Here is a 19,219-nt window from a genome sequence, read left to right on the forward strand (position 1 = left end):
AATATTTGTCTCTCGCCCAGCTCTCTTCCCTGACCTCCGGATCCAATGATCAAACTGCCTGCTCCACCTCTCCCCTTGGATGGCTATTGGTCATCTCAAAGTTGACACAACCCACACCAAGACCCTGACATTCCCTCCCCAAATTATCGACTCAGGCAGCCTTTCCTCTCTCAGTTAATGACAACTGAACTCTTCTAGTTGGTCAGGCAGAAACTGTGGAATCTTTCTTGATTCCTCTGTCTTTCTTCCCTCCTCACATCTAATCCATCTGCAAATGCTGTTGACTGCACCTGCAAAATATAGCCGGAATTTGACTACCTTTCATCAGCACTACTACCATCATCCTGAAGCAAGCCAGCACCGTCTCTCACCTGGATCATTGCAAGAGCCTGCTAAGAGGTCTCCTTGCTTCTGCCCTTGCCCACCCAGCCTCCCCTCATCACAGCAGGAGAGTGATCCTGTTAAGATGCGATACATGCCAGTGAATCCCCATCTCACTCAGAGTAAATGCCTACATTCTTACAATGACCTGAAAGCCCTCTGCATCCCAACTCCCCCATTACCTCTTTGACCCTGTCTCCATTCTTTCAGTCCATTCCAGGCACACTGGCTCCCTTAAAGAGCAAACCTGCCTCAGGTCCTTCGCACTTCTTGCCAGCTCTTCCTGGATTGCTCTCCATCATTGCTTCCCATGTTTTCTCAAAATTCACTTCCTGGCCACCACATCTAAACTTCACACTCACACCAACAATTCACACTGTCCTTCCTTGTTTTATTTTTCTCCTAATACTTACCACTATTGATGTACTGTAAATTTTCCCTCATTTATTATTTATTATCTCTCTCTTTCCTCCAGAATACAAGCTCAGTGAGAGAAGGACGTTTTGTTTGTTTACTCAACACTATCTATGGTTGTAAGCCACCTGGAGGAAGTGGTCTTCGGATGCTGAGTAGACATTTGCAGGCATAGGAGGGGAAGACATTCCACTGAGAGTCTCAGGGGCAAGTGGACACCTAAACAGTCTTGCACACAAAGAAACTGCTCTGTGAAAATGTATCAAGTGAATGAATGAATGAATAAATGAACAAGTAAAAGACTGAATCAATGACTTAATGACTGAGGAGATCCTGTTTATGACAGAGCCCGATTCATAGTGGGCGCTCTTCAACGTTTCAGTGGTCACTTGGGAGAGATCTTGAGCTTTTGGTGCCTGAGTTGTAACTGTTGTTTGTACTCAGGGCAGCTCCCGGGGAGCCACCCCAGGCAATAGTACAGTGTGCAGCAAAGGGCGTCCTACATCCCTCGCCCTGCTTCCTGGTTGTCTCTCTGACTCTCTGGATCCCTGTAAGAGCAAACCCTCTGGAAGTGACCATTTAAGGGGCAATTGCTCACACACACCTTAGCGGACGTGGTTTTTCAGCTCCAGAGTCAGAATGGATTCAGATGGCGAGAAGAGGTGAGACAGATGCACAGGCTCTCGGACACCTGAGTGGGGGCAGACTGTGCCCCTGAGGAGAAGGCACTGGGTGGGTCCTCGGAGTCACTTTGCACAGGTCACTTCCTACCTGGTCTGGCCTTCTCTATTCTCCCAGGAGGCGGAGTTCCACACAGTCCACGTCCTCCAAAGGTGAGATGTGGCATTTCTCCCACCACCAGAACATCACTGCCAGGAGCCCATGGGGATGCCCTGTCTACCTTCCCCCTAGGTTCTCACGTGGAAGTCTTCCCCCTATGCCTGCACCTGAGGCCCACTTCCTCCAGGCAGTCACCACCTCTGGTAGCTGTTTTCATAGCTCTTGTCACTTGCCCTGTGACACACCACCTGCTTACCTGCTGGCTTCCCTCACATAGTCCATGAGTGGACTATGCTGATTCATGGCCCCACATCTTGCATGGTTTGCCTAAAGAAGGAGAGAAAGGAGAAAATGAAATTGGTTCTTTTAGAGCAATGAGAGCATTGGTTACATATCTGCTAAGGTGGTGAGGGACAAGGTGGAGAGAATACAGAACGGCCTTGGGCTCCTTAGAGTCACCAGGCCATCCTTCAGGTAAAATGACAAATGCCTTCACTTGGGCAACACTTTGCCTCCTGTGTTTTCCCATAAAGTCCTCTTTGCCAAAACTGTTTACCATCTCTACATGTATCCTACAAGAAAATGTCCTAACCATGGCATTCTGTATTCATGGTGCCCGCATCGAGAATAGCCACTGCAGTATTGAAAAGGAACTATGTAGATGGGGATGGCTCCCAGGTGGTGCTGGTAAATATTTATAGGAGTGAGCAGCTAGCAGAACACACTTGTTGCTCAAATTGATATGGGAGAGCTGGAATCTCCACATAGCGTCGAGTGAGAGAGTATCATGCTGTCAAGCCAGAGGTCGGCCCCCAGCTCCCCAGGATCTAGTTTCCTAAGAGGTGCCAACCAAAGAACCAACAAAAGAGATAAGATCATCTGTTTCTTGGTGCCCAGGAGGGTGGCCCCACTCGACCCTGGGAAGCCTTCCCACTCTATCACTATTTCTTGCTGTTGAGAAGTTCCCTGTGGCTTTCAACTGACTCTGAGGTCCAAATAAAGAAATAAGCCTCAGGGACAACCTGCCCTTCAAAGAAATCATGTGCCTTCTATATTTGAGCAAAGATAGGGTGGCCCCTGCCCACAAGAGCATTGGAAATTGGCTCTGGGGAGGCACGAACCAATGAAGGCAGTATGAGCAACCTTTGAGGCAAAGCCTTCTCAGTTTGGCCATCAGCATACTGCAGTTCACTCCTCTCATGGATGCGCAGACTCAGAAGCCTAGAGCTTCGAGGACTGCACCATTTATCTTCTCTACCAGGTTGAACTTCATCCTTTCCTCCCAGGGGGAGATGGAGGCCCAGGGCTGTCAGGATTGTCAGTGAAGGACACAGGCAGTGACAGAACTGAGACCAGAAACCCACTGTTACTCAGCTGGTCAGTCTCCATCCTCCAAACAAACTCCATGCACAACCCAAGGGGGGAAAATTGTGTGTGCATGCACGTGTGTGTTGTACATGGTTTGTGTGTGTTGTGTGTGTGTATATGCACACCCATGTGTGCATTGGGAGTAGAAAGAAAGTAGAAAGAATTCCCTTGAGAAATTCAGTGTTACAAAAGAAAGCACTGCCATCTGGCGAGCCAGGGTCTACTTGCGAGGCTTCGCCAGCTTTCTCCGTGACCCACAAGGAAAGCCCCTTGACGCCACTGCCCAGTGAAATGGAAGTGAGGCGCATCTCCTGAGCTCGGGCTTCTCTTATGTCTGGTTCACTTTTCCTTGATTGTTGTTTTTCATTACTCTCAATGCCAAGAATTAAGATGGGGAACTGCCATGCCTTCTTTCCAAGAAGCCTCCACAGACTTTGGCAGGATCACAAAAATAGGAACTACCCCCCTACAAGTGGGTAGGCTGAGGGGTGGTTGGTTAGAAGGGTTGGAAGTGGCTGGGCTGTTGGGGGCGTTAGAGAATACAAAAGCACAACGCTAGTATAAAAGTTTATGTGAATTCATATTGAAATAAGAGAATGGAAGTGGAATATCTTGTAGAGGGGAAAATATTTATAGGTAACATTTGTACTGTTTATGAGGGTATAATGCATCATTTTACACTTTAATATAAAAAAACTTGTGAGTTTGGTGAAAATGGCTGCTTGTGTATGTTCTCAGCATAGTTAAACTGCTCTCCGGAAGCTGGCCCTCCTTTCACACCTGGCATGGCTCTCCCAGAGACTCCAGGCTCCCTCCTGGCATCTTCCAAAATGTAGGCTTCCACCACAGGGGGCTGCTGGACTGTGAAGCCACCAGCTGTCCTCTGCTGGCCTGGGAACTCCCTGCCTCACTGTCAGGTCAATGCTATTGGAGAGGGTTTGGGAGGGGCCCCCTGCATTCTGTAGATTGACACCTCAGGCAGCAGGCAGCAAGTCGTGTACCCAACCCCTCCCTGTGCCCAGCACCAGCCCATGCCAAGTCTCTGCTCTCAACTGAGGAATGGGACCAGACCAGGGAGCTTAAATAATCTGCAGATGCTCAGCCACACCCTCAGACATCCTGATTTAATTGGCTTGGCATGGAGCCTAGGACTCAACATTTAAAAAAATCTCCTAAGGTGATTCTAATGTACAAGCCAGGCTTGAGAACTCCTGGACTAAATGACCTCTGAGCTTCCACCAGCCTGAGCTTTCCAGGGGTCTGTGATTCCACAGAGAGAAGCTCCCATGTGTCCTGCTCTGGATCCTGGCTGGGGAGGATAGGTCTTGCAGGGGGATCTCAGCATTTCCCTTCCTCCCTCCTCCTTTCTTACAGTTCTTCTTTCCTCAAAGGTCTTGTGCTGTTCCCTGGCTCCTTAGAGCCACCTGTACCCCCACAGTCTGCTGGAGCCCATTTTGAAACAGGGCCCTGTGCAGACCTTTCCCTTTCTCTCTCCAAGTGATGATTCACTCCAACCTCTAATCCCCTAGGATCCTGCTGGGGACTTTGGGCTAATCTCTAATGGATCTTAAGGGCTGAAATTGGCTTGATATGTAACCCTGCTCATATAACCCTCTATTATGGGTTGAATTGTGTCCTCCCTAAATTCATATGTTGGACCTCTAACCCCTAGTACCTCAGAGTATGACCTTATTTGGGGTCTTCGTCCGTTCAGGCTGCTATAACAAAATACCACAGACTGGGTGGCAACAGAAATTTATTTCTTACAGTTCTGGAGGCTGGGTGCTGGCATAGTCACATTCTAGTGGGGGCCCTCCTCCTGGTTCATAGCCAGCACCTTCTTGCTGTGTCCTCACATGGAGGAAAGGTGAGGGAGCTCTGTGGGGTCTCGTATAAGAGCACTAATTCCACCAGGGGGTTCTACCTTCCTGACCTACACACCACCCAAAGACCCCACCTCCTAATACCATCACCTTTGGGGGATAGGATTTCAACATATGAGCTTTAGGGGGACACAAATGTTCAGACAATCTGGAGAAAGGGTCTTTAAAGAGGCAATCAAGTTAAGATGAGGTCGTTAGGGTGGACCCTAGCCCAGTATGTCTGGTGTCCTTATAAAAAGGGGAAATTTGGAGACAGACACGCACATAGGGAGAACACCATGTGAAGACGAAGACGGTCATCTACAAGTCCCGGAGGGAGGCCTGGAGCAGATCCTTCCCTCACAGCCCTCAGAGGGAACCAACACTGCTGACGCCTTGATTTTGGACTTTTAACCTCAAGAAGCGTGAGACAATAAATCTCTGTTGTTTAAGCTGCCCAGTCTGTGGTACTGTGTTACGGCAGCCCTATAGCAGACCCCGCCTACAAGGGCTGGGTCCACAGTGCTTAGCATAGAAAAAGGGCATGTGGTACGTGTTCAGCAAGTGCTTATTGAATTAACTAATAAAGGAATAAATTGAATTTCCCTTTATATAGTGCCCTCTGCTCCCGTGACTCAGAGGACAGATTTCCTCTTCAATCCACAGGGATTTAGCACAGTGCCACGCTGAAGAAGTAGCCTTCCTGAGCTCCTCCGATCACAAGCGGGTGTGGTGACTACTCTGTTGGACATTGGGTCTTCCCAGTGGTCCTTTGCCTCCTTGATATTAGCATACGAAGTCACCCCTGACCCCGAGTTACCTCTCACTCGCCCCTGCCTCATTGTCATTGCCACCTCCTAGCTTCCTGACGTTGGTAAGCTATTGCTGTTTCAAGAACTCAATCTATTGTTTGGATTGCAGCAACAAGAAGAAAGATTTGAAGTTAGCTCATTTACCAGCAGAGACGTTGGGGTTACAAAGGGGAAAGGCATGACCGTTGGCACCTGGAAGCTCACCAGGGGGCCAGCAGGGAGACAGCCCCAATGCAGCGGGTTTCCATGCACTAGGTAGGTGCTGTGATAGCTTGTGGGTCATGGCAGTGCAAAGAAGCAGCCTTTAACCAAAAGTAGAGTTTTCTGGGGGGGGCTTGGAAGGTTGCCAAGCGTTAACCAGATGGACAATATCTGATGGGTCATCTAATTTTACTGCCTGGACTGAGATGAAAGCCCAGCTCAGCATCTCAGGGTGAGGTAATAAGTATCAGAGCTGAGACCAGAACCCAGGGCTCCAGGCTCCCCGTCCAAGGCCGTGTGTGCTCTTCAGGGCCTGTGCTCTGCGGTGGGGCCCAGAGTCTGCCTCTAGTCCTCAGTTCATTGGGTGCTGGGAGCCAAAGTGAGGGATTCCATATAGGCACAGGGAGCTTCATCCTCTTCTCCATCCTCATGCTGCTTTTCTAAATCTGACCAGAAGTCTCCAAAAATGTATGTCTGGGGCATCACAAACCCATTCTCCCTGTGGGCAAAACAAGGCATAAAACCTGGGCCTTTGGAGGTACTGGTCAGAATCATGTCTCTGGTGGCCATAAGTCCCCAGCAGTCCTGCAGTTGAGTCGTAGTGCCTCATTAGTGGCTTGTGGCTCAGGCTATCCATGGGGGTAAAATGATTGCACCTTCCCAGGTAGCAGATAATCAAAATGCCATTCCCTCTTAGGCATGGCAGACAGTCAAACACACTCAGACTCATCGCCTTCGTCCCTCCTCCTCCTGTTCCTTACAAAGCCCTGCCGCCTGATGGTAAGGGGGCAGTTAGAGAAGAGAGTTAGAGTAGAGAAGTCTACATCTAGAGATGTCTTCTTACTCTGTGTGCAAAGAGGACAGATGTTATTACTCCCTGAGAGTCTAAGTAACATACCCAATTTGCTTCTCTTTCTCCTTGAAACAAACCCTTGTCAGCCTAGACATTGATGTCAGTAAACTGTAAGCCATTTTTCTGTTTTCCTAAATGCCTGGAAAAGTCATTCAACAGGACATGATCCATAGGAAAGAATGAGGCAGAGGCAAGTCTGCCTGATTTCCTTCCAAGCTCTGCACCTTCACCCTTAGGAGGAAGCTGAAGATACAAAATAAAAGCAGCTCCACGCAGAGATTTCCCAGCTCTTTGCCCTGTTAGTTCACCTCTGCAGACCCTGCCAAGAGGGAGGGACTTCCCCTGTAAGAATCTAACCAGTACCGCTGCCCCTGCCAGGCCGACACGTTGAGGGTTCCATCAAACCCGGAAAACATCTGTCAGCCTTTGGAGAGGAGATCCTGGACTGTCTGATGCCTTGTTTTCAAATGCTTTAAATTGCAAGAAAATAAAGGAAAAGGTAGAGGTGGGACATGTACCTTCACAGAGGAGAGATCTCAGACAATCAGTTCACAATAGAGAAATTGCGGTTACTGAGAGGGAGTTGGGAGCCAGGGCTACGGTCACTTTTAATACCTCGTGGTGAGTTTTTACTATTTTTTAAATGCTACTTTCATCACATCCCTCCTTTGTTCGGAAACCCCTGGTGGGCCCTCCCCATTGCCCACAAGTTACAGCTGTATGGTGCTTTCCATTTGGAAACTCAGGGCCTAGGAGTTTTGCCCTGCCTGGGAAGCCACCCCAAGCCTGCAGAGGGTCACCAGCTCCCTCTTCTATCCTGGTCTTGTACGCTCAGGGCGATGCTTACGCCTGCATCTGTCTGTCTCCACCACTGGACTGCGAGCTCAGTGAGCAAAGAGACTATGGCTTATTTGTATTTCTATCCCCAACACCCAACCCTTCACCAGCCCAGAGTGGGCACTCAACAGGCCTGCCGAGCAGAATGGCGTCGCTCCTTCACCTGGCTTTCAAAGCCCATCACTATTTAGCACAAACTCACTTTCATCTCCCTGCACGAATCCTCCGACCTGTAAGTTGAGCTACTTCGTATTCTTTGAACAAACCACTCTAATTCCCACCTCTGCCCTTATTTACTTCCCCTTTCTGCTCCCTGAATTCCTTAGGTCTCAAAGCCAAGCTCGTTGCCCCTCCTCCACACAGCCCCTGAGCGCCACTGCCCTGACTGCTCTCCCGCCCCTCCAGGCACCTGCTGTCCACCAGCTTTGACGCTTGGTATAAATAGCGCCATCTTTGAGACTCCCTCCCTGATTTTCCTGGGACATGGGGTCATTTGTTCCCTTGCTGTGCCAGTCACTGTTTTCCCAGTTGGGGGCCAGGTCCTTACTGCCTCCACCACCAGTGCCCTGCATAATCAGTGGGTCCCAGATTTTAGGTTAACTAAGAATCACTCAGGGAGAATGGGGGAAATGCAGATTCCACTTCAGCAGGTCCAGGCAAGGGCTCAGGAAACTGATTTTCACGCAAGTAGTTCAGGGTCTTGATTTGAAAAACAGTATCCCAAGTATTCAATCAAGTTTGATGACAGACTGATCTATGGGACCACACCCTCTGCTTCTCTTCCCTGAGTGCTTGCTCACAGTGCCTTTTCCATTCTTCAGTCACATCCTTGGGGTCTTGTTTCAAAGTAGATGGAGCAAAAGCAAATGATGAGCACGTGCTCCTCAGCGTGCTCTTGTGAGGTTAAGGGAACAGAGGCTGGGGCTGCGGCCCCCTCCACAGAGCTGTCTCCAGGCTCTCTGGGCAGCAGAGGCCCCAGCTGGAAGCCTGCCCTCTGGCGCCAATCCTCACCATTCAACGTTCTTCTCTTTGGCTCTCTGTTCTCCTTCTCTGCCTTTCCACAGGCGCCTGCTGTTCAGCCTACAAACACACATGTCTCCCAGCCTCTGCTTCAAACCACCACTCAGCTCACTTGAGAGTGGATCCGAATTTACCTTGCTGGTCCCTCACTTCCAGTCGAATTGGCTCTGAAGCTGCTCTCTCAGAGGTTGTCCGTAGGATGGGTGCCCCAATTGGGCACGTGTGCTCTGCACAGGTGTACGGGGGGACCAAGGCCAGGGGGCAGCAGTCACACGGTAGCCCTCGCAGGTGAGTATATGGGGCACATGGCAAGAGGGGTCTGGTCTCAATGACATCACTGTATTAGGATGATTTCCTACAAGTGGAACTCAGGCTCCTGAGGAGGGACATCTCTTTCTAGTTTGTACGAGGATGCCGTAAGGACCTGGGGCCCTGTGAGCTGCAGGGTCCCAGTCCATGCGTCCTGCTCTCTGTCCTTACCTGCGGGAGTTGTTACTATGTCTGCTTCACTTCCCCCAACATCCTCCTCCTAAACTTAGGAGTTATGAGCATCTGAATAACATTTTGACAACTTTTTCTCCTCTCTGACTGGTTTCTTTCTTTTGCTAAGTGTTGGTGATCCTAAGGCCCAGCCTCAGCCTCCCTCTCCTCTCACTGAACACACTTTCTCTGGGTCATGTCATCCCGTTCCGTGGCTTCCCTGGGTTCATGTATGTGAAACACAGTCCTGTGCTTGATAAGTAAGGTTGTCGCTCAATGCATTTCTCGAAGGTGAGAGTTACTATTGTAGGACCTGGGCCTTGCTTGCTCAGCAGAAGCCCCCAGGCCCATCGCAACCATGTGTTCTTCTGGCTCCCTTCTGGGCAGACAGCCCAGCTAATGGGATTTGTAACGATCTGGGCCTGGCCAGCCTGGATCCTCCCTTATCCCAGAAGAAGAACAGCGCGTCTTACAGGGATGCAGAGCCCCTCCACGTGAGCTACTGATCCTGGGAACGCTGGTCGTACCAAGGACAGCCCTTTGGCAAGCATGCAGCCTTTGTTCCTCTGCCTACTTAAGCAAGCTTCTCTTAGGGGGCGGCTGCAGGTGCACACTTCCGTCCAGCCAGCTGCCACTGGACACTCTCCTGTAAGTAGGACACGATAAACCCATGTCTTGTCCGTAGTCTCCGGGTCATTTCTTCTGTCTCTCAGCAAGATATCCTGCCACCCTAGCCAGCTGGGCCTGTGGCAGAACACTATAAAAATCTCAGGAAAGATTTTTAGAAACCTGGGACATCAGAGTTGAAAAGCACTTAGAGATTATCTGGTGAGACCACTCATGTTAGAGATAATAACAAAAGAAAACAATAATAATATTAGTGTGTAGTATGTCCCACTGTTCTAGGTGCCTTAGATATACAAACCCATTTAATCCTCGCACTCATGCTCTGAAGAGGGAGTCTTGTTACCCTCATTTTACAGAGGAGGACACTGAGGCCCAGAGAGGTTGAAGGACATGCCTAAATTCTCTCAAATACTGCGTAGCCCAAGCTCAAGCCCATGTATCTTTGCTTTGGATTACAAGACACCTGAGGTCAGAATCTAATTAACCATTCAGCCTAATAAAAACTCCTGGCCTTGGCTTATGGGTGCCTGCTCAGTCTAGCCCCACCCACCTCTGTAGCTCCACTCACCTCTCCAGGCCTTTTACACGCTGTATGCATCTTCATTCTTCACCTCAGCCACAATAGTCTTCTCTACGTTTTTCATGTATCTGTGTCCTCTCTGGCTGCAGGGCCTTTGCACATGCTGTTCTCTGGAGCATTCTTCCACCCCTCTTTCCTCCAGTAACATCATTCCTCCTTCTGGTCTCTGCTGAGTATCTTGTCCACAGGGAAGCCTTCACTGACTGCCAGGCTAGAGCAGACCTCACGCACAGCCCATGACAGAGCTACAGTTTCACATCTGTTGTGGTAAGTCAACACCAGCTTCCCTTCTACACTACAAGCTCTGGGAAGAGGGAGTGTGGTCTGCTCACCCCTGAGTCTCCAGGTCCTGGCACGGTGCCTGGCTCCATAGAGATCTGCTGAATAGATAACTGAATGGCAGGGTGGGTGGACCTCCTAAATCCCAGACTGCACTCTCCTGGGATTCTGTGCTTTTCTTCCCCATTAAAGCTGAGGAAAGCAGCCCAGATAATGGCAAAAAGAGCCCAGTATTACATCTACTGGGTGTAGAAAAACACTAACACCTTTCTTTCTGGTTTAAATTTCTTTTTAGTTTCTCTATAAATCTAGAAAAGCATTCACATTTCATTAAATTGATTCAGATTGAATCTAAATGAGGGTTAAATATGATTTTCTGAATGCCATCAAGCTGTAATTCCTGTGTCTAGATAAAAAAAATATCAAATGGTTGAAACTGAGGCACTGAGTGAGGTTCCATTTGGTAGTTTCAAACCCTTCACATTGGCTACAGATAATCAGATTCGCTACAGATAAAAGTATTTGTCTGCTTCCTGTAGTTGTGCTTAATTTTGACCCGGTTTTTCTACAGATACATTCTAGACATTTATGACTCACGAGCCTCGAGCCTCAGGTGGAAAAGGAGGAAGGGGGGGGCGTGGGGGATCTGGAGACCCAAAAATATCTTCCTGAAATCCGTGGTGAGGAGTGAGGCCGGGCAGGATGCCCTTCAGGATTCTGCACAGAAAGACTCCCGTCACCCAGGACCTCGCTGTGACAGTCACTCGAGCCACCTGCGTTTGTTTGGTGGAAAGCACTCAGTGCAGTATGGTTCGTTGCACTCAGATGCCAGCTCTTGGGATGATATTAAATCTCCCGACAGGATGCAAAGTCTCCTGTGAAAAAGCGATCAAAGTAATCCTCAGGAACAGGTGAACGATAAATTAATGAACACAATCTTTTCCTTCAAATTGCGCTGGGGAAGAAATTAATTACTGGGTAAATGAGTAACATGGAGGGAATCCTGCCTCCTGCAGCCTCTGAGCCCTCTGCCATTTTGTTCTCCCAAAATCTAATTTCCAGGAAACACTTCAGGGAGGTGCACACTGCCAGCATAAGAATTTCTCAGCAGGCATGCTAATATGAACGCCATAATTCCACAGTGAAGAGATCTTGCTCTGCTCAAAAAGCCTGGGACTGACAAGCACAATATTTCAGAGGGGTCTGCGGTCAGTTCCCAGACAGTGTTAATAACCATCATACAGATTGGATGTGGACAGAGCTGGGGGAATCAGACCCCTGGAAGGTGAATACAAATTTTATTTATAGGCACATACACAGATAGATATGTACAAATACATAAAATCTTTATTTTCTATAACATAAATTCTATTCCTGCCTAGAATATAAATAAACTTTCCTGGGTGATCCAGTGTCCTCTGAAGAGAGTTTCTGAGGCAGAACCTTTTGCAATGTCACCCCTGCAGGTATTTCCAGGGCCCTCGCACTCGTTTGATGTTGACTAATGGTGGCATGCCCAGGACACATGATGGTGCTGCTGCCGCCTGAATCACCCCTCTCAGAAGTCCATGCTTTGCAGTCCCTTCTGCTCCCTTCCTGGCCTGGACCACGGGGAAACAGGCTGCTTCTCTTTGCTTTGGGGCAGATATGGCCAGGGGCCGCTCAGCTTCTGTTGGGGAAAGGAGAGGGAAGCAAGGTTGCCGGCCCCTGGCCACGAGCTGGCTCAGAACAACCCTGAGGTTCTCAATTGCCATGCCTGTGCGGAACAGCAGGAAAACGAGACTCCAAGGTTCTATCTCTTCTCTTCAAGACAGACAACTGATGCCTGCAAATGGAAGCCAGACGTGCCTGACTCAGTGGCCCCACTTGCCCAGCACTTTTAGTGCTATCCAGTTAGTGCCACTTGATTTCCTTATCCCCCCTCACTTTCAGTAGTTGACCAGCGAGGGATCTGAGCTTCGGAAGGGAGCAGGAGGTGCTCCAGGGGCCAGGCTGGAAAGGACCAGGCGGGCTTCACCTTCTCAGGCTGTGTGGCCTCCTGGGAGACGTGGGGCTCCTCTCCATCCCTCTTTCTGTTTCCTCATTGGGAAAGTGAGGACATGACTGCCCAATGCCCCAGGCTGACCTTGCCTAGCACAGAGGAAGTGTCCTCCTTGCCAGGCCTGCCAGGGTGGCCAGAGTGCTGGGTGCTGTCCTGCCACTGCCACTTACAAGTCTTCTCATCTTGGACAAATCATATCATCTCTCTGAGCCTCAATTTCCTCAGCAGTGAGATGGGAATCATCTTCCCCATGCCTCCTTGTGTAAGGTAGTGAGAACTGTAGGCAATTCACTTGTAATTTGAAAAATATAAATTGTCATACAAACTAAGCTGTGGACCGTGCTGGGGGCCACTAGGGACTCAAAAATTTTGAGACACAAACTTACACCCATTAGTATGACTATCATTTTTAAAAAACACAGTAAATAACTAGTATTGGCAAGAATGTAGAGAAATTGGAACTGTTGCACACTGTTGGTGGGGGTATAAAATGGTGCAGCTGCTGTGAAAAACAGTATGGTGATTCCTTAAAAAAATTAAACATAGAATGACCATGTAATCCAGCAATTACACTTCTGGGTATATACCCAAAAGAATTGAAAGCAGGGATTCAAACAGATATTTGCACATCCATGCTCATAGTGATATCGAACCTGTAGTGAGTTCACTCACACGTTATGCAGCAAGCCAATCCCTGACACCGGGTGTAGTGGAAGAAAGTAGGCATTTTATTATTGCACAGTGCTGAGCAAGGAGAGAGGGCAGCTAACGCTGAAATCCCAAAATTCCCTGAAAAGCTAGAAGTAAGGTTTTTATTTGGGGTTTTAGGTAGAGGAGGGGGAGCATATTGTCTTGCTGGTTGGAGCTTTCCCACCAGCCTGTCTTTGGCCTTGAAACACTTGCAGAGAGGAGGGAGCCCGTGACCTTGCTGGTCAGCAGCTTTCCCACCAGCCTGTAGCTCCTTGCGGGGAGGAGATAGTCCAGGTACTTGTCCTTGACAGTGTCTGTCTCCATGGAGGATAGTGGATTCTGGAGCCAGGAAGCCAAAGAGTAAGCAGGGAATGAGTGTTTTGGTTTTAACCCCATATATGCTGGGTTTAATATGGGGAAACTGATATCAGGACTGGTATCAATAGCAGCATTATTCACAATAGCCAAAAGGTGGAAGCATCCCATGTGTGCATTGATGGGTCAATGAATAAACAAAATGTGGTCTATGCAGATGATAGAATATTATTTAGCCTTAAAGAGGAAGGGAATTCTGACACATGCTACAACAGGAAGGAACCTTGAGGACATTATGCTGAGTGAAATAAGCCGGGACGAAAACTTTACGACACCACTTATATGAGGTACCTAGAATTGTCAAGCTGGTAGAGACAGAAGGTAGGATTAATGATGATTGCCAGGGACTTGGGGGGTGTGGTGGGGAGATGTTGTTTAATAGGGACAGAGTTTCAGTTTTACAAAATAAAGAGAGCTCTGGAGACAGATGGTGGTGATGCTACACAACAATGTGAATGTTCTTAATGCCACTGAACTTACACTTAAAAATGGTTGAAAAATGGGCATGCTCCACGTCAGTGGCCCAGGTTCAATTTCTGGGTGCAGATCTATATCACTCATCTGTCAGTGCCACGCTGTGGTGGTGGCTCACATACAAAAAGAAGAAGACTGGCAGCTGATGTTAGCTCAGGGCAAATCTTCTTCAGAAAAAAAAAGTAAAAATGGTAAATTTTATGTTATGTGTATTTTATCACAATTAAAAAGAAAATGATGAGACACAGCCCCTGCTCCCAAAGTGCTTAGCGTCTCTCTCTGTCTCTGTCTCACTGTCTCGGCCACCTCTTCATTTCCCTTCAGCTCCACCTTGGCCTGTTTCTCTCAGCCAGGCCATTTAGCCATGAGAGGTTGATCCCTTCAACACCACTGTCCTGTTTTAGACAAAAAGATTCAGGCTGTGAGAAGACTTTCTAAGGACGATTCACGATGGTGGGAGGGAAATGGGCTCAGGGCCTGGTTGCCTGGGTTCCAACCTCCTTACACGCCTTCTTAGCTGGTTCCAGCCCCTGAGGCCCCTTGCCTGTCCAGGCTTCGGCTTTCTCATCTTTCAACTGCAGCTGATAGCAACACACACCTGAGGGCTGTGAGGTTTAAATGAGCTAATTCCTGAGCAGTCTGTGACGAGCGGCGGCACACATAAGCACTGTCCCAACGTTAGCTATTACTAGTTTACATGTGGAAAGAGAGAGAAGGAACCACTTCTTGCCTTCCTGCTTCTATGGAGAGTGAGGCAGGCCCTGCAAGTGGCACAATGTACTGCTGGAAAAGTTCTGTTCTCCTTTTCAAAGTCTGCCTAGTGAACCTGCTCAGGCATCCACTATGTGACTGGCAGGATCATTATCTGCAGAGGATAGTCCACCTCACCCCACACTCCCCTCTCCCAAAGGACGCCTCACCTGGGAGGGGAAGACAGAGGAGGGGGAGTCTCTTCTCCCCATCCCATTAATCTCCAGGAGCTTCTTGGTTTTGTGACAATCTGCTCTCCTCCCACCCCTCCACCCCTCCTCTCGTCATGGGGAGGGTGAATTAGACTCAAAAATGACTGTGTGTAGCACAAGTCAAGTATTACTGGGGCCTATGAATGGCAATAAAAAGAGCCTCAGCTCTAATCACACAAATATGAAAATTGATATTTAGACGAAGTTTTATCTCATGGTTGTGTTCCATCACTAAACCCAGAAGAAAGTGTTTTACACTTAAGAATATAGGAAGTTCCAGCTAAAATGCTAATGGTCTAAAATGTTGGAGGGGCTGGCAGAAGCTTCTCAAAGCTGCAAGCAATTGAGAGGCAGGCACTTGAGCACTGTTCAGGAGTCAATGGTGCCTTCGTTCTGCAGGAGCTAGTGGTCCCTAACTGGAAGCACACATTTTAGACTGAGAAGCTGAGAGCTGCATCTGGTTAAGCAGGTATGAAAGGGCAGATGGCTGTCTCTCCACAACCTTTGCTGTTTTTGGTGAAAAGGAATTCAACTGTGTGTTTGGGTGAAAATGAAGAAGCTCTTTTATGAACAGCTGCTCACACAAATCAGGAACCGAGGCCTGGGGCCTGGAGTGACCCCAGCTGAGCAGTATTTATCCCTGACTGCCCCTAATGTCCTACATGTGGAGCTACCTAAGACCAAACAAGCTGGCTTTGGTGATGGAAGATGTGACCAGCCTGCTGGAGACAGAGGGTGAGACCCTGTCCCTGGGGGTAGGAAAAGTGCCCATCCTGGAAAAGAGATTCTGTAGCAGGACCTGGCACCTGGGCAGGCAGGCTGGCAACAGCTCTGTGCGATGCTTTGAATCTTCCAGGCTCCACCTCTTCCTCCAGACACCGGGCCTCAGGTTGCCTGGTCATTCTCAGCCGCCTGCCTAGGGTTGTTTCAGGCTGAGGAGTGGAATGGCCCAGGGAACCTCCTCAACACACGTGAAGCGCATGGTGTTACAAGCCATGCAAGCGGTTCTGAGAGGCATTCCCTAAGCTCCCACAGGCGGTCCCACAGGGTCACAGCATCGGCTACCCAGAGCTGTGACCAGCTGAACAGTGTATCCCCGGGTGGCTTTCCCTTCTTCCCGTTCACACTCCTCCCTCACCTTGTGCCCTGGGATCACAAAAGACCTTGTTTCAGGCTCTGCTTTCCAGGAGCCCAGGCGGACACACAGGGATGAGTGGAGTGAGGGGGAGCACTCCTCTTCTGGAGCTTCGTGGCTATCGATAGACTCAGAAGGGCTCCATAGTGCTCAGGACGCTCCTGGCGGTGAAGGTGAGCAGTCCCCTGACACTTGGAGGCAGCCTCAGAATGGGCAGGGGTGGATGGGAAGGTCTTTGGGGATGGCCATTCCTAGCAGCACTTGGGAGCGTCAATCCTCGCCAAATCTCCTGGTTAAATGTCACAAGGAGGCACCAGCACGTGGGAGAGGGCAGGGTTAAGAGCAGACAGCTAGGGGTAAAATCCTGCTCTGCTGCCGGGCAAGCTTGTAATCCTAGGTGATTACTGAACCTCAGCTCAACTGGAAAAAGCAGAGGATGTCCCTTTGTTACCTAATACAGTGAAGTAATTTTGTGAAGTATTTAGCCTGATACCCAGTATCTGCTTAAGTCGTGGAAATTGTTATGATCTTCTCTTTGACTTTGGCTTGTCTGTTACAGAGACTTGAATGAGTTTTAGATGCTGAAGTTTCCTTTACTCTGGAAAACAAGCTGACTGAAGAATGCTCCAACCATTGTTCTCGGAGAAAGCAGTAAAGAAACCCTTGACCTAAACACACATACTGCAGACTCTGAAACCAGCAGAACTGTTTTGTCTGTTAGTGAAAAACAGCTGGTTTTTGTTGGGCATGGTGAAGTCAGAGCTCTTCCTCTGTAGATTTCTGTCCTGGACCTGAGTGGTGAGGGGAAGGCAGCCCAGGGGAGACCAGTGGACCAGAAGGAGCCAGAGGAATTTCTGGAAGCACAATCATGCCTTAGTGTAGGCAGAGATAGCATCAGGAACTGACGAGGGGCTCGGGGAAAGTACCACGGCCTGGGGACACAGATGAGATACTAGGGATGGAAAGAAGTTTACGTGAGGGCACTCAGGCCTCATAATTTGTCTGAAAGTTGGGCATCCATGTCCACATGGCATCATTGTTTGCCACTGGCACCAGTCGCAGAGTTGGAGGATTTAATTCACCATCAATGGCCAGTGTAGCCAGATGAGGGCAAAGGGCTGGGGTAGCCGGACACGGCCAGGCTGGCTCTGCGAGAATTCTGAAAACTTGTTCTGCTTCTGCAGCTGCACATGGATAAAACAGCCACTGGATACGGAGGGAGGGCCTGCTGCAGTGACTGTCACATCCGAGTGTTCTTTAGATACTGAAAACACTGAAACAAAGACCTTTCATCTAGCGTGTTTGTTTTTGTTGTAAATTGAATATGCGCTTATGTTAGATGAAGAAAAAACTAGATGAGAAAGCACATATCACCTGCATTCCTGCGTCCAGCTCTTTCCATTCACATTTAAACTCTTTCTAGAAGACTGGGATAATCTTCTGTATTTGTATTGTATTTATTTTCTAATGGGCTTTTTTATGAGCGTATTTTTAATTAAATTAAAACAAATTTAATGGCTACATGTCATTCTGCTTTATGGCTCTATATCCTTTAACTAGTTCTCTATTGTTGGCCATTTAGGCTTGTCCTGGTTTTTGTAATAATTAACACTCCCATGGTTATCTTTCTACAAAATTCTTTGCCTCATCCCTGGTAGTTTCTTTAGCGTAGCTTCTCAGGAGTAGAATTACTGGGACAAGTGACCTGAACTTGGTAAAGCCCACACTACCAAATTGCCTGCATCAAGTTGTACTCCCACCATCTCTATTATTGCTTTTGTTACCTTGTGGCAAAATCTATTTATAAGCTAGTTGGTGGGGGTGCAGGTGCTTTTATTGCATTGTTCTGGGCTTTGGACTTCCTGGGTGAGACTCCATTAAGAACTAAGCCAAATGAACTCAAAACGCCCACCCTGGCCCCTTTAGGGATGCACCTTCCAACTGCCCAGGAGCCAAGAGGATGGGAATGTGTGGTCCAAGGGCTTCCCCAGGCTCCCGGTGACAAGCCCTAAGAGTCTTCAGGGTGGGCCTCCTCAAATTGGGGAACAAAGGAGTAGCCCAGCTCGTCCTAGGCAGTCTGCTTAGCCTGGGTGTTCCAGGTCCTAGTCGCTCCATGATTATCAGTGATAAGCCATGCTTCTGAGAGAGGCCATTGTGCTGAATCTGTGTCACCTCTGGATTTCATGCACAAACAGGGCCCTTTGGAGCACCAGAGCTGGGATCACCGGAGGGTGGAGGTGGCTCAGCTGTGAGACCACTGGCTGCTGAGGTGGGCTAGGGCATCTTGCAGGGCCGGTCTCCTCCCCTCAGCTGGGACCTCCTCCTGCACACTCGCCTCAGAAGGGAACTGGTGGGAGGGGAAGGGCTGGACCAGTGCCATCCAAGAGAAATTTTAAAAGAAGTTAAAAACATGGCTCTCAAACAAAAGAGAATGACCATGCATCCAAAATTTCATTCAGCTCCTCAATTCAGGAGGAAGCCAGGAAGTTGGTAATGTGGGCTCAAATGGCATTTGGAGTACTGGCATTTATAGAATCCATCGGGAAAGTCACACTAAAATAGATTTTTGATGTTTGAGAGAAATCTGGTTCATGTCCTACAGGGCAATACATTGGTGGTTCTCTTTTCACTGGACAGGAACCATTTGCCTCTCTACTGGGCAAACATCTACAATGTAACAAGGGAACTGCACAGAATCTGAGCTCTTAATTAATAGCATGGCAAAAGTCAAACAATGGTCCATCCTTCAGAAATGTAGATAATCCTCTGGTGGCCAATGAAACAAAGCTTCTGGGTATATTGGAGGCACACACAGTCATCCTCTTGACCTTATTTCCAGATTTTGGACACTTTTAGTTAACAGCACAAGCTCATAACCCCCCCTGCAAGCACAAAGCAATCATGCACTCTGCTGTGCCAGTTCTGCAGGGTCAGACACCTTTGTGCATCAAAGCGCCCCCTAGAAGTAGAGGAAAGCAGTCACCATGCCAGCAGTAACTGCTCTGAGTCTCTGCCTTAAGTGAGGTGCATGTGGTCCTTATTTTCCTA

General features: G+C 48.7%; 1 long non-coding RNA gene across 1 annotated transcript; it reads left to right on the forward strand.

Annotated features, from left to right (window-relative positions):
• Positions 1-9,602: 9,602 nt before the first annotated feature.
• LOC139074772 (uncharacterized) lies at positions 9,603-14,322 on the forward strand. Its single transcript, XR_011524520.1, has 3 exons — positions 9,603-9,656; positions 10,358-10,482; positions 11,961-14,322. It is a non-coding gene; the product is annotated as an uncharacterized lncRNA (long non-coding RNA).
• The last annotated feature ends 4,897 nt before the right edge of the window (positions 14,323-19,219 follow it).

This window comes from Equus przewalskii, chromosome 1 (assembly GCF_037783145.1).
Source record: "Equus przewalskii isolate Varuska chromosome 1, EquPr2, whole genome shotgun sequence".
NCBI lineage: Eukaryota > Metazoa > Chordata > Mammalia > Perissodactyla > Equidae > Equus > Equus przewalskii.